Source organism: Lissotriton helveticus, chromosome 5_1 (genome assembly GCF_964261635.1).
Source record: "Lissotriton helveticus chromosome 5_1, aLisHel1.1, whole genome shotgun sequence".
Classification (NCBI taxonomy): domain Eukaryota; kingdom Metazoa; phylum Chordata; class Amphibia; order Caudata; family Salamandridae; genus Lissotriton; species Lissotriton helveticus.
In genome coordinates, this window is record NC_136065.1 from 832,729,834 (window position 1) to 832,740,192 (window position 10,359).

The window sequence follows — 10,359 nt, forward strand, 5'->3', positions numbered from 1 at the left end:
GATTTGCATATGGCCATGTCTGAACTGGGGTGGCAGAGTGGGCTAAAGAACGGTGATGGATTAAACCCAGATCTGTTGACTGGGTGTGAGTGTTTGATTGGTTCAGATGCTCCGTCCATCACCACCCCCTTTTGTACCACTTTGTTCGCCATAAGTTGGCAGGGTATGCTCAGACGTGAATCCCTTGCTCACTTTGCCACTGGATTCAAGCAAGCCGGGCTGAAGACGGCTGAAATGCCAGAAACCGGTCCTCGGAAGCTTGTTTCCGGTCTAGGGAAGGCATGGCTTGGCAGTTCGGGCTGGACTGTTCCCATGAGGCAAGGCTCAGACTGATTTGTATATGGCCATGTCTGAACTGGGGTGGCAGAGTGGGCTAAAGAACGGTCATGGATTAAACCCAGATCTGTTGACTGTGTGTGAGTGTTTGATTGGTTCAGATGCTCCGTCCATCACCACCCCCTTTTGTACCATCACATGTGTCACTGAGAATTGCATGTTGAGATTATGTTAGACTTGGATGTCACTTCCATATCAGGAGGTGTAACCACTTCAATTCTGAAGACTTTAAGTTTTCCATGTTAGTGCCGAGATGCCCTTATGGACGTACATCATACTGAGTATAGAGTATATACAGACACATGTACATGCAGAGCAAAGTCTGGGGAAAATATTGCTTACAAAGGTACGCTGCTAATGACTATGACGACCAATTACTCTAATTAAAGAGATGTTTTCTCAGTATTTCGCCTTACTCTTTAAGACTTCTTACAGTTTCTACTCTACTCGGAACAATCTACTGTTTGTAGTGGAGCTTTAAAGACCTTTGTGAAGTAAGTAACCCCAGCTACAGCTATCCGAGTACTCAATACTCGGCTAACTTTTCTCTTAAGAGCTCTAGACCTAGTTGGTGGCAGCCAACGACATTGATCTCACAGGAGACTCGAACACACAAACCATAAGCCTGATAACACAATCTGGGTCTTAAATTCCGAACTAGCCCACTAGCCATGCATAACTAACCTGCCACGAGCTCAATGTTCTGACTCTACCTTTTAGGGAGTCTAAAAACATCCCTTGGTGTCACTCTGCCCTCTTGTAAACACATTGGCTCAGCATGTTCTTGGCATGGAAATGATTTGCTTCTCTTAAACTCAGAAGAAGACAGTTCCAATCAGGACTGAACTGGTAACCGGATAATGCAAAAGATAGAATCCTTAAAAAGGAATGAAATTATGCCATATAAAAAAATCACCATGAAACCTGAGTCAGTATTTTTATGAGAGCAAACTGCATGGGTGTGGGTGACTTTAGTTGGTACGAATCACCCTAATGGCAGGGTGAAAGAAACACAAATTGCAAAATAAAACAACTGTCTAATAATTATAATGTGCGGGTTCATAGAAACTGCAACAAATAACAAGGCGAGCCTTAGTTATGATCAGCCACTGACCAGGGTATAAAAGCAGCACCTTTGGACAGCCAAGCTATCGATCAGACAACCAGTCTTCCTGTGTTTCTTCCTCAAGCAGCAGTGCCACCCCGAGCTCGAGAGAAACATGTCTGCCAAGGGCGGAGGACACCACCAACACCATCACCAGAAGACACAATGCAATGATCCCTGCCAACAGACAAACCCCTGCCAGGACCGTAAGTGACAGCTTGCTCTTACAAATTATTCTCCTAAATTGACTGATCATTGTAAGGAAAATATACAGCTTTTGATGCTTTCATACAAATACTTGCTAGGGGTTCAATACATAAAGGTATTGATAGAGAGACTAGTTGGGGAGCAACAGAGTAATCAATGTTCTTTGAGGGGATATAGGTCAAGTGGATTTTGCCTTTTGTATTACAAATTAATTATATTGCCACATACTTGTGGCTAGAGAGATTGCTTGATTTAGTTAGGCCTGCACACTTGTTCGTCAAGTGCTGAATACAGGATTAGTGCAGAAGTCCCAGGGATCCAAAGTCAACAACTTAGCTGTTAGACAACAACTCCAAACTTGGACCCAGATTTACAAACAATTTGTGTTGGGTTTGTGTTACGTCTTAAAGTAAACCAGACACAAATGTTGTAGTGGGATGTACAATCCAAATCAAATTGAGGTTTGTGTTGGATTTTACCCCAAAGTTATGGAAAGCTGTGCAATTCACTACCCTGTGTTGCTTTGCCTCAAGGGTGTGTTGTATGAGTCATGAATGGGTGCTACAATGTAACCCCTTAGGTGTTTAGGCGGAAATCCCTATCTAGAAAGAATTGTGGAAATGGATTTGCGCCAAAATCCTGTGCCTTCTCAAGGCAAGATTAACAAGGAGAGATATTTTCATTTATCCTCTTTTTTACCACTTTGTATGTTTGCTGTATTATACACCTCCCATACAATGTGGGAAATTCCTTAAAGCATAGTTTTTGTTTGAGAAGTTTGTCTATGTTGAGGCACTGAAGAAAAAAGTGCACTAGCGCAGGGAGAGAGCACAGAGCAGTGTGATCTCTTAGTAGATAGGGCGCTGTTCTGCTCTCTCACCTTCACACAAACCAGTGCAGCAGCTTGTCTTGCTGGTCTGCATTACATGGCTTTTTTGTAACTCTGAGTCATAATCTATTGACTGGCAAAAAATGGACATTACTGAACATAGATTTTTCAGTGCTGCTCAGTAGTCTTTTTTGATAAAGTGGTGCTATCATCAATAGCTAATGTGTAACCCTAATGCTAAGAGGATGAGCTGACCAATTCCTTGGCCTACCACAGATTTGACTAATTGTCTTTCTTGTATTTGAAACTAACCAAACTTGGTAACACAAGGAAGTAATACTCAGATTCACATGTAATTTACTTGATATGAAAAAGCCCTTTCTTCAACGTGGACTAACAATTTATCCCACTGCGTATACTATAGCACACTGGGGAATAGTGATGGCAGGATAAAACGTCAAAAATAAAAATTGAATGTACCGTACATGGATTTTGAAGCTTCGGAGAATACAGAACCAAGAGGCGATACTCTTTGTCTAAATAAGAGAAAACATACTTTATTTACTCCTGCCCTGACTCCAAGTGAAGCAAAAAATACAATCTTAGGTGTTGTGTATACTGTGCAAATCCTTTCAAGGAGAAGGCCTTAATACATCATGAAGCTGACCACCCAATACACTATTTCGCAACTTTACATACCGACAAAGCCAACATATTTCTGACTTTGTGAGTCTATCTGCTGAGATGGGACATGTATACACAGGTTAGGCTTAGATCTCTATTTCAGAGCAGGGTGAAGACTAATTTGTATATGGGACCTGTCTGTAATGGCACAATGAGCAAAGAAATAATGGAATCGATTGTGACCCAGAATAATTATCATTGGTTGGGCTTAATGCAAATATTTCCTTGTATACTTTATGTTGTTACAAGGGATTACAAATCTGCAATCTTTAGGACTTTTACAGGTGGCTTATGTACATAAGGCTATTGACTGGCTAGACTAGGAGGCCATACTACACGGAGGAAGTCCAGAAATGTACCCAACTATTGCCATTTCCTTCACCATTGCTTCACAAGCTTACTAGAGCCATGACAAACTTTAAAACGACAATCTGGTTTCAGTGAACACTTATCGTTAATGCATCACCAAGTATAATATCTTAATTTGTTTTGATCCCATGAAAATCTTTGTTTCCATCACACTTCAGAATTACAAAAAAATGCTTCATTTCAGCTTTCCAAACTGATGAATATGTGCTGGTATTCACAGTTTATTGTGTGGAACTAAAAATGACATCCTACAGTTTTTCCTTCCACACTCACTGTACCTCAGCAAGATTGTCACATAATTCACTTTACTTTTCTCTCTGATAGCAAAGTGAGAGAAGTTTGTAAGCACCAATCCCATATAAAAAAGCATTATCAGGTTTTTTTCAGAAGACGTAGCTTGACATTTCACTTTCTGTCTTTGAAGAGCAGCAAATATGATAAGATAAATACAGAATTTTATAGGTATTCGTATTTTTTTTTTTTTGCTTGGTCTTATGCGAGTAACCAAAAATCAGCTCCCGACTCACCAGTGGTGGTGACCCACAGTTTAGGAAAGACTGCCTAAACAAATCATAGATGAGGGTTGACTTCCTCCTATCATGACTGACACATACTGGCATTTAGAGAAAGACTGTTTAGTCTTTCTCACACATAACAGCCCAATGTGCTAAGCTAGACCTGATATTGCATTCCCATAGCATAACAGCTGGTATTTTATTGGTTGGTTTCTGTAAAGCACTAACACAAAATCAGGAAGAGCAAGGTTATTTGTTAGCATGACTTACAATACAATACACAAAATGTTGCAACATAACAAAATAAATATGTCCCTAATCTGTTCAAATTTAGTAGACAAACAGTGTTAAAGCACTATTACTAGGACATTCTCAACAGATATGTGTGAGAGGTTGATCAAATATTGTATAGTATTACCTTTCCAAAAACTAATATTGCAACAGATTCCTTACTTATCAAAGTGTTTTTCAATATACAGGGGCTTTTGGACTATCAAAATAAAGTTGTAGTTTAAATTGCTTAGAAAACGTGCTACGATAACCAGATGACTTTATATCTCCAATAATGAGAAATTTAAGTCCTGAGCTTTCCTTTTATGAACAGACAGTAATATAACTACCAGAGTGCATTGTGTTGTTGAAGAAAAGGCCAAGACTTGAGCAAGAAGTCCTTGCTGTTAGGTAGTTACAGGGTAACTGTATCCACTAATCATTCACAACTGCCACTGTTACCAATGCAGTGTTTGATGTTTGCGTAATTTGCTTTTGCGTAATTATGTGAAATTATGCAAAATTATGTTTTAGTGCAGGAATAAAAACAATCCTGAGAGTCATATTCCTTTATTCGTGCTGCAGTATGCAGCACATTTCGAAAGAGGAAGTAACTAGAAGAAATAAAGAAATTTCCCCTCGTTAAGCCACCCATGCAACGCCCATGGAATGCCTTTCTAGGGCACAGTAAGGCAACGCAGCAATTTGCGCTCTGTTACCTTACTCCAGATTTATGGAGCAATTCAGGGTCACGCAAAGTGGCCTTGCGTGGTTTCATAATTCTTAAAGGTTGGCATTGCACGTGTACAATGTTGCGTGGTGCAAACGTGACGCAAACCATCTCGTAAATAGTCCCCTGTGTGTTTAGGAGTCTCTCACAACCGGTATGACTTTTAGAGAAAGTTAGAAGTGCTTATGCTTACCGTGGCTCCTGTTTCTCTCGTTTCAGCATGCGCACCTGTCCAGCAGTGCCAGGACAACTCACAGAAGTGCGCTACAGGTAAGTGAAAGTTAAAGACTGCAGAAAGATTTGCTTTGGGGTGCTTGGGGGGAGGAATTTCTCAATTGAATTTCTCTGCATGGATATATTTTGTGACCCTCTTTTGTGACCCTGTTCTGGGACCTGTTTTCAGCACCCTAGCTCCCAATTTAATCCAATTCCAATCATGGCACCGAATGTGCTAATGGCCTTTACATTCATCTAGGCATCATACAATCTAGCTGCTTTAGCGAAGGCAACAGGTCAACCAATGGGAGACGGGTGGCAAAGTGACAGTCGCCCCTGCTTACAACTGACGAGAGAAAGCACAAATGCTTTGCGACTTTTCCTGATGACACAAAACATTCCGCTCTCTTCCTCTGTGCGTGCTCACGCTTCTGACATTCTGTGACGCAGGGGCGTATGTTATCAATGGTGGAGCAGGTGCCGGGGGTCCATTAAACACTGATTACTCATCTTCAAGCAATGAGTATTATAATCTCATCATGGCTGGTTCAAGCTGTTTATGAAGACTAGAAACCTTACACTGTTGATATTTTTCATAATTAAGTGCAAATTTCAATATCAATCAATTTCGCTGCTTGTATTTTTTTAGTGGATCCCTGCAACCCATGCCTTCCTGATCCCTGCCAAGACCAAAGGCCAGGACACTATATCGGAGCCAAGAAGTGTTAAAGAGCTGCCTGGCAGGGTCTCTACATCAACAACATGAGATGCCAGTACATGCTGGAGGGAAAGCTGAAATTATGGCCCACTCAACCAACAGATCGGGTTTCCATGTAAACAAGATCTTCCTGTTAACCCCATTCATGATAAATATTTATATTCTGTTACTTAAAAAAATAAAACCAGCTTTCTTGACCTAATATTGATTGTCGACTAATGGCTTTTTTCAACGAAAATGGAAGGGTACTTTCAGAATGGATGACCCCCACTGTAACACGTTATTCAATATTCTGGTATTTGATGAGAGAGGATGACCAGCAATTGTTTTATACCAACATGTCACAAATATGTTTTCCAAACATCTTAATGAGTGTGCCATGCTGGCACGTCCCAGTTATTTTAAGAAAATTTCTTGTTAACTTTCTAAGACAAATGCAAATGATGGGTGGTAAGTGCCTGCCCTGGTTTGAGATGAAATATCCAGATAGGGAAGTGATCATGTCCTAAGGGGTTCCTTCCCAACCCTGAGAATTGTTTAAAGAATTGTAGGCAAATGGCGCACTTTGCAACACAACTTGTAAATATCTATACATTTTACATATAATTCGGAAGCTACCACTCCAAACATTCTAATATTTATGGTCTCCTAAAAAAAGGCAGATGGAGGTGGGGGAGTGGGGGCGTGTATTGGGAGCGGGGTTCCCTCAACTTCAAAAAATGTTTTAAAGTATGCCACACTTTTTATTCTGCAGCAACGTTTCCATCATGACATGGTTAAAAAGGTTTTAACTGCAAATCAAATAATAAGGATCTACAGGTAGACATGGGCTCCTGTAATTGTTCACAATCAATGTAACACCTTTCTTCCTTTCTTCCTTCATTTCCGCATGCTGCCCATGTCAGGTGAAAGTCATATAGTATGACTGGAAATATTCTTAGAAGGAGCCTTTTTGGACAAGGGAGTTACCCATATCTAAGGATCCCACACATTCAACAGCAGTGCCATTTCTACTGCTAAAGAACAAAAACAGTTGCAAATGCCACTAGTTTTTCAAATAAGCATCAGTTGAATAAACATACAATTGAAACAATATGTTTGAGAGAAATAAATTCTGTTTGTTTTAATCTTTATGCGTTTTCATTTGAACACTTCTATTTCAAAATAATATTACAATGAATTCATACAAATATTAAAAACCTGGAGTGCACAACCAATATCGTATACAGTGATAACAAACTTGTACAATATTTACAGTGAAATACAATTTACTCAACATTCGTTCTTCACTCATACACCATTCAATCCACTACAAACAAGACAAACTTACGACAAAACATGAATGATTCGAAAAAATTGACTGGATTAACTCTCCAGTGACAAAAAGCCAAATATTTTTAGAAATCTATACACTCTTTCCTAGTTGATGATTAAATTATAAATTTTTAGGCTATTAACAGGGTCTACGCGTTTCGAACTACCATTCTTGCGTAGTTCTCTTCAGGACCAATCTGGCGCTCGACGCTACAAGCTGGAAGGTTAGTGATCCCAATTTGGGGTATATGGGTGCGCTTGCAGGCTGGCCTGACTCGCCTGTCTTGTTGGGACGAGGCAGGCGTCTTGTATGGAGAAACGGTTCTTTTTTTCTATCTTTTTTCTCTTTTTCCTTTCGTTGCTATTTTCGATTCGGCGCTTCGTGGCTCAGTCGCGTTGAGAATCTCAACGCGACTGAGCCATGGAATGGTAGTTCGAAACGCGTAGACCCTGTTAATAGCCTAAAAATTTATAATTTAATCATCAACTAGGAAAGAGTGTATAGATTTCTAAAAATATTTGGCTTTTTGTCACTGGAGAGTTAATCCAGTCAATTTTTTCGAATCATTCATGTTTTGTCGTAAGTTTGTCTTGTTTGTAGTGGATTGAATGGTGTATGAGTGAAGAACGAATGTTGAGTAAATTGTATTTCACTGTAAATATTGTACAAGTTTGTTATCACTGTATACGATATTGGTTGTGCACTCCAGGTTTTTAATATTTGTATGAATTCATTGTAATATTATTTTGAAATAGAAGTGTTCAAATGAAAACGCATAAAGATTAAAACAAACAGAATTTATTTCTCTCAAACATATTGTTTCAATTGTATGTTTATTCAACTGATGCTTATTTGAAAAACTAGTGGCATTTGCAACTGTTTTTGTTCTTTATCTAATTGTGGCAAGCAATGCCCGTGGGAGCCCAGACCCAGTGGTTTAGTGTTTATTTCTACTGCTAGGCAGGCAGGTGTATCATGCTCAGACAACGGAGCTGCCATTCAGGTTCAAGTCATCTATTAGGTTTAGATAGGAGATATATCACTTAGCTAACAACTTTTGTATATGCTCAAGCCTCAGACAGTGTGATTTATAGTAATAATAATGTGATAAAATAAAATACAAATAGATCATTAAATGTCTTGACAACACATGAAATAGCAATCATAGCAACACGTTAGGTCATTTTACATTAAGGAAGTGACTACACAACATAATAAATAGATGGACCAAAATCAGCATGAGCTTATTACTGATATCTTGAATTTAAATGTTTTATCATGTGCACACATTTTGTCCCAGAACATCAGCTTGCCGTTTTGTGAAAATACAATAATTGGCCCCTCAAATACCACAAGATGCCATATTTTTAAAAATCAGCTAGCCATTTGTTAAAAATATTCTCTTATCCCACATAGATAGCAACTTTTGAATTTTGGAAAATTAACAAGTTTTTACTGGGACTAAAGAATGAAATTTCCTAAAAAAAAAAATGCATTATTTTTGTTCCCCCTATAACAGCTTTTGGATTTTTATAAATGTATTAATTGTAGATCAAATGATCTGGTATTATTTTGATCAAGTGCACTCATCTACTGCAACCAGTGCTTAATTTGTAGAAAAATAAGTGCCAGGGCCCTCGTTAAGAGGATACTGCGTCCTGCACCACCCATTACCCTGCCAGTGTGGGCAATGACAGTACCGAAACAACTTCTAACCATAACACTGCTTCAAGTGTGACAGTTCAGACTATTCCAGGACACCAAAGTTAGGTAAATGGCTTGGGCCGAAGGTATTAGATATTTTTATGGTATAATATAATGTTATAAGTGTTTATTATATAATAAACAACTGTTGTTTTGCTCCTCTCTAAATTAGATAGGCAGTGCTACCATGTAGCAGACTGTCATAAGTGCCGCTGGTGACAATTAATCCTGGTGCTGAGCATCGGAAACCACCTGCTCAAATTAAGCACTGACTACAACTGCAGTTGAACGGATACTAAATCACATTGCCATGTTCGGTCTCTTAAGTTTATCTATCACCATCATGTGTTTGTGTGCCATCGTCATATTCCAGAAACTGTTCCAAATCAGTGGTGGACTGGGAGGTAAAAACAGCTCTGGAAAATGTGTTAATTCCAACCCCACATTAAACCAAGTTAGTGTAGTATACCTGCCCATCTTACTGAGGATTCCATTAGGGCTTTCACACCGGCTGAATATCTGATGATCACTCCATCCCTCCGCTCAAGCTACAGGTGGGTGAGCCAACAGATTTACTAGGAGAGCCGAGCCAGAGCCGAGCCAAGGGTGTGGCTCGAATCTTAGAGCCCGTGCATGAGCCGAGCCCTCAAAATGTTTGCTGTGTAAATCATACAACAAACATCATGTAAAATATGATAACGTCACCTCAAAATGCAAGAAAGTGTACTTCCTTAAACGATTTCCTGTGGCGCACATCCCCCGCTGTGCGGGCGAATTCTACAAGTGCAAGAATTGGACGGCACCCGGCCATTTGACTCACACGCCCACCGTGATGTCAGATGGCCGGTGGCCGTCCGACGCACGAAAGAGGTTAACATGTGAAGCTTTGACATTAATAAATCACATTACAGCACTGCACGGAGATGTACTTATAAAAAGTAATGTTTTGTAAACAGAACCATTAGTGCACTAAGCTGCAAGACAATTGTCACACAAACACTGTACATGGCCAGGATTATTATAGAGCAACATTACAGTCTATTAAATCAAGCACAAAAGGTTTTTGTACAACTGGTATCATGTACTCACATAGTTAAAAGGACTTTCATGAGTGATAATAAAATAAAAGAGTTTTGGTGAAATAAAATCCTTACCTATGACCTTACAATTTAAGCAGGGAAGTAGAATTTTGTTCAGATTTTCTGATTTCACTTTGTAAAAATCAGCCAAGAAATAGGTATATTTGTGTCTTTCCATATATTGCAGCTTTATTTTTACCTCTTAGTGTGTTTTTCTGCAGTTTTTATATGGTGGGATGATAGATATTGGAGCACTTTACATGAGCGCTACTTATACTACAC

General features: G+C 39.3%; 1 long non-coding RNA gene across 1 annotated transcript; it reads left to right on the top strand.

Moving 5' to 3' along the window:
• Positions 1-1,471: 1,471 nt before the first annotated feature.
• On the top strand, positions 1,472-6,181 carry LOC144753392 (uncharacterized). The gene is made up of 3 exons (XR_013594329.1): positions 1,472-1,647; positions 5,265-5,315; positions 5,911-6,181. It is a non-coding gene; the product is annotated as an uncharacterized LOC144753392 (long non-coding RNA).
• The last annotated feature ends 4,178 nt before the right edge of the window (positions 6,182-10,359 follow it).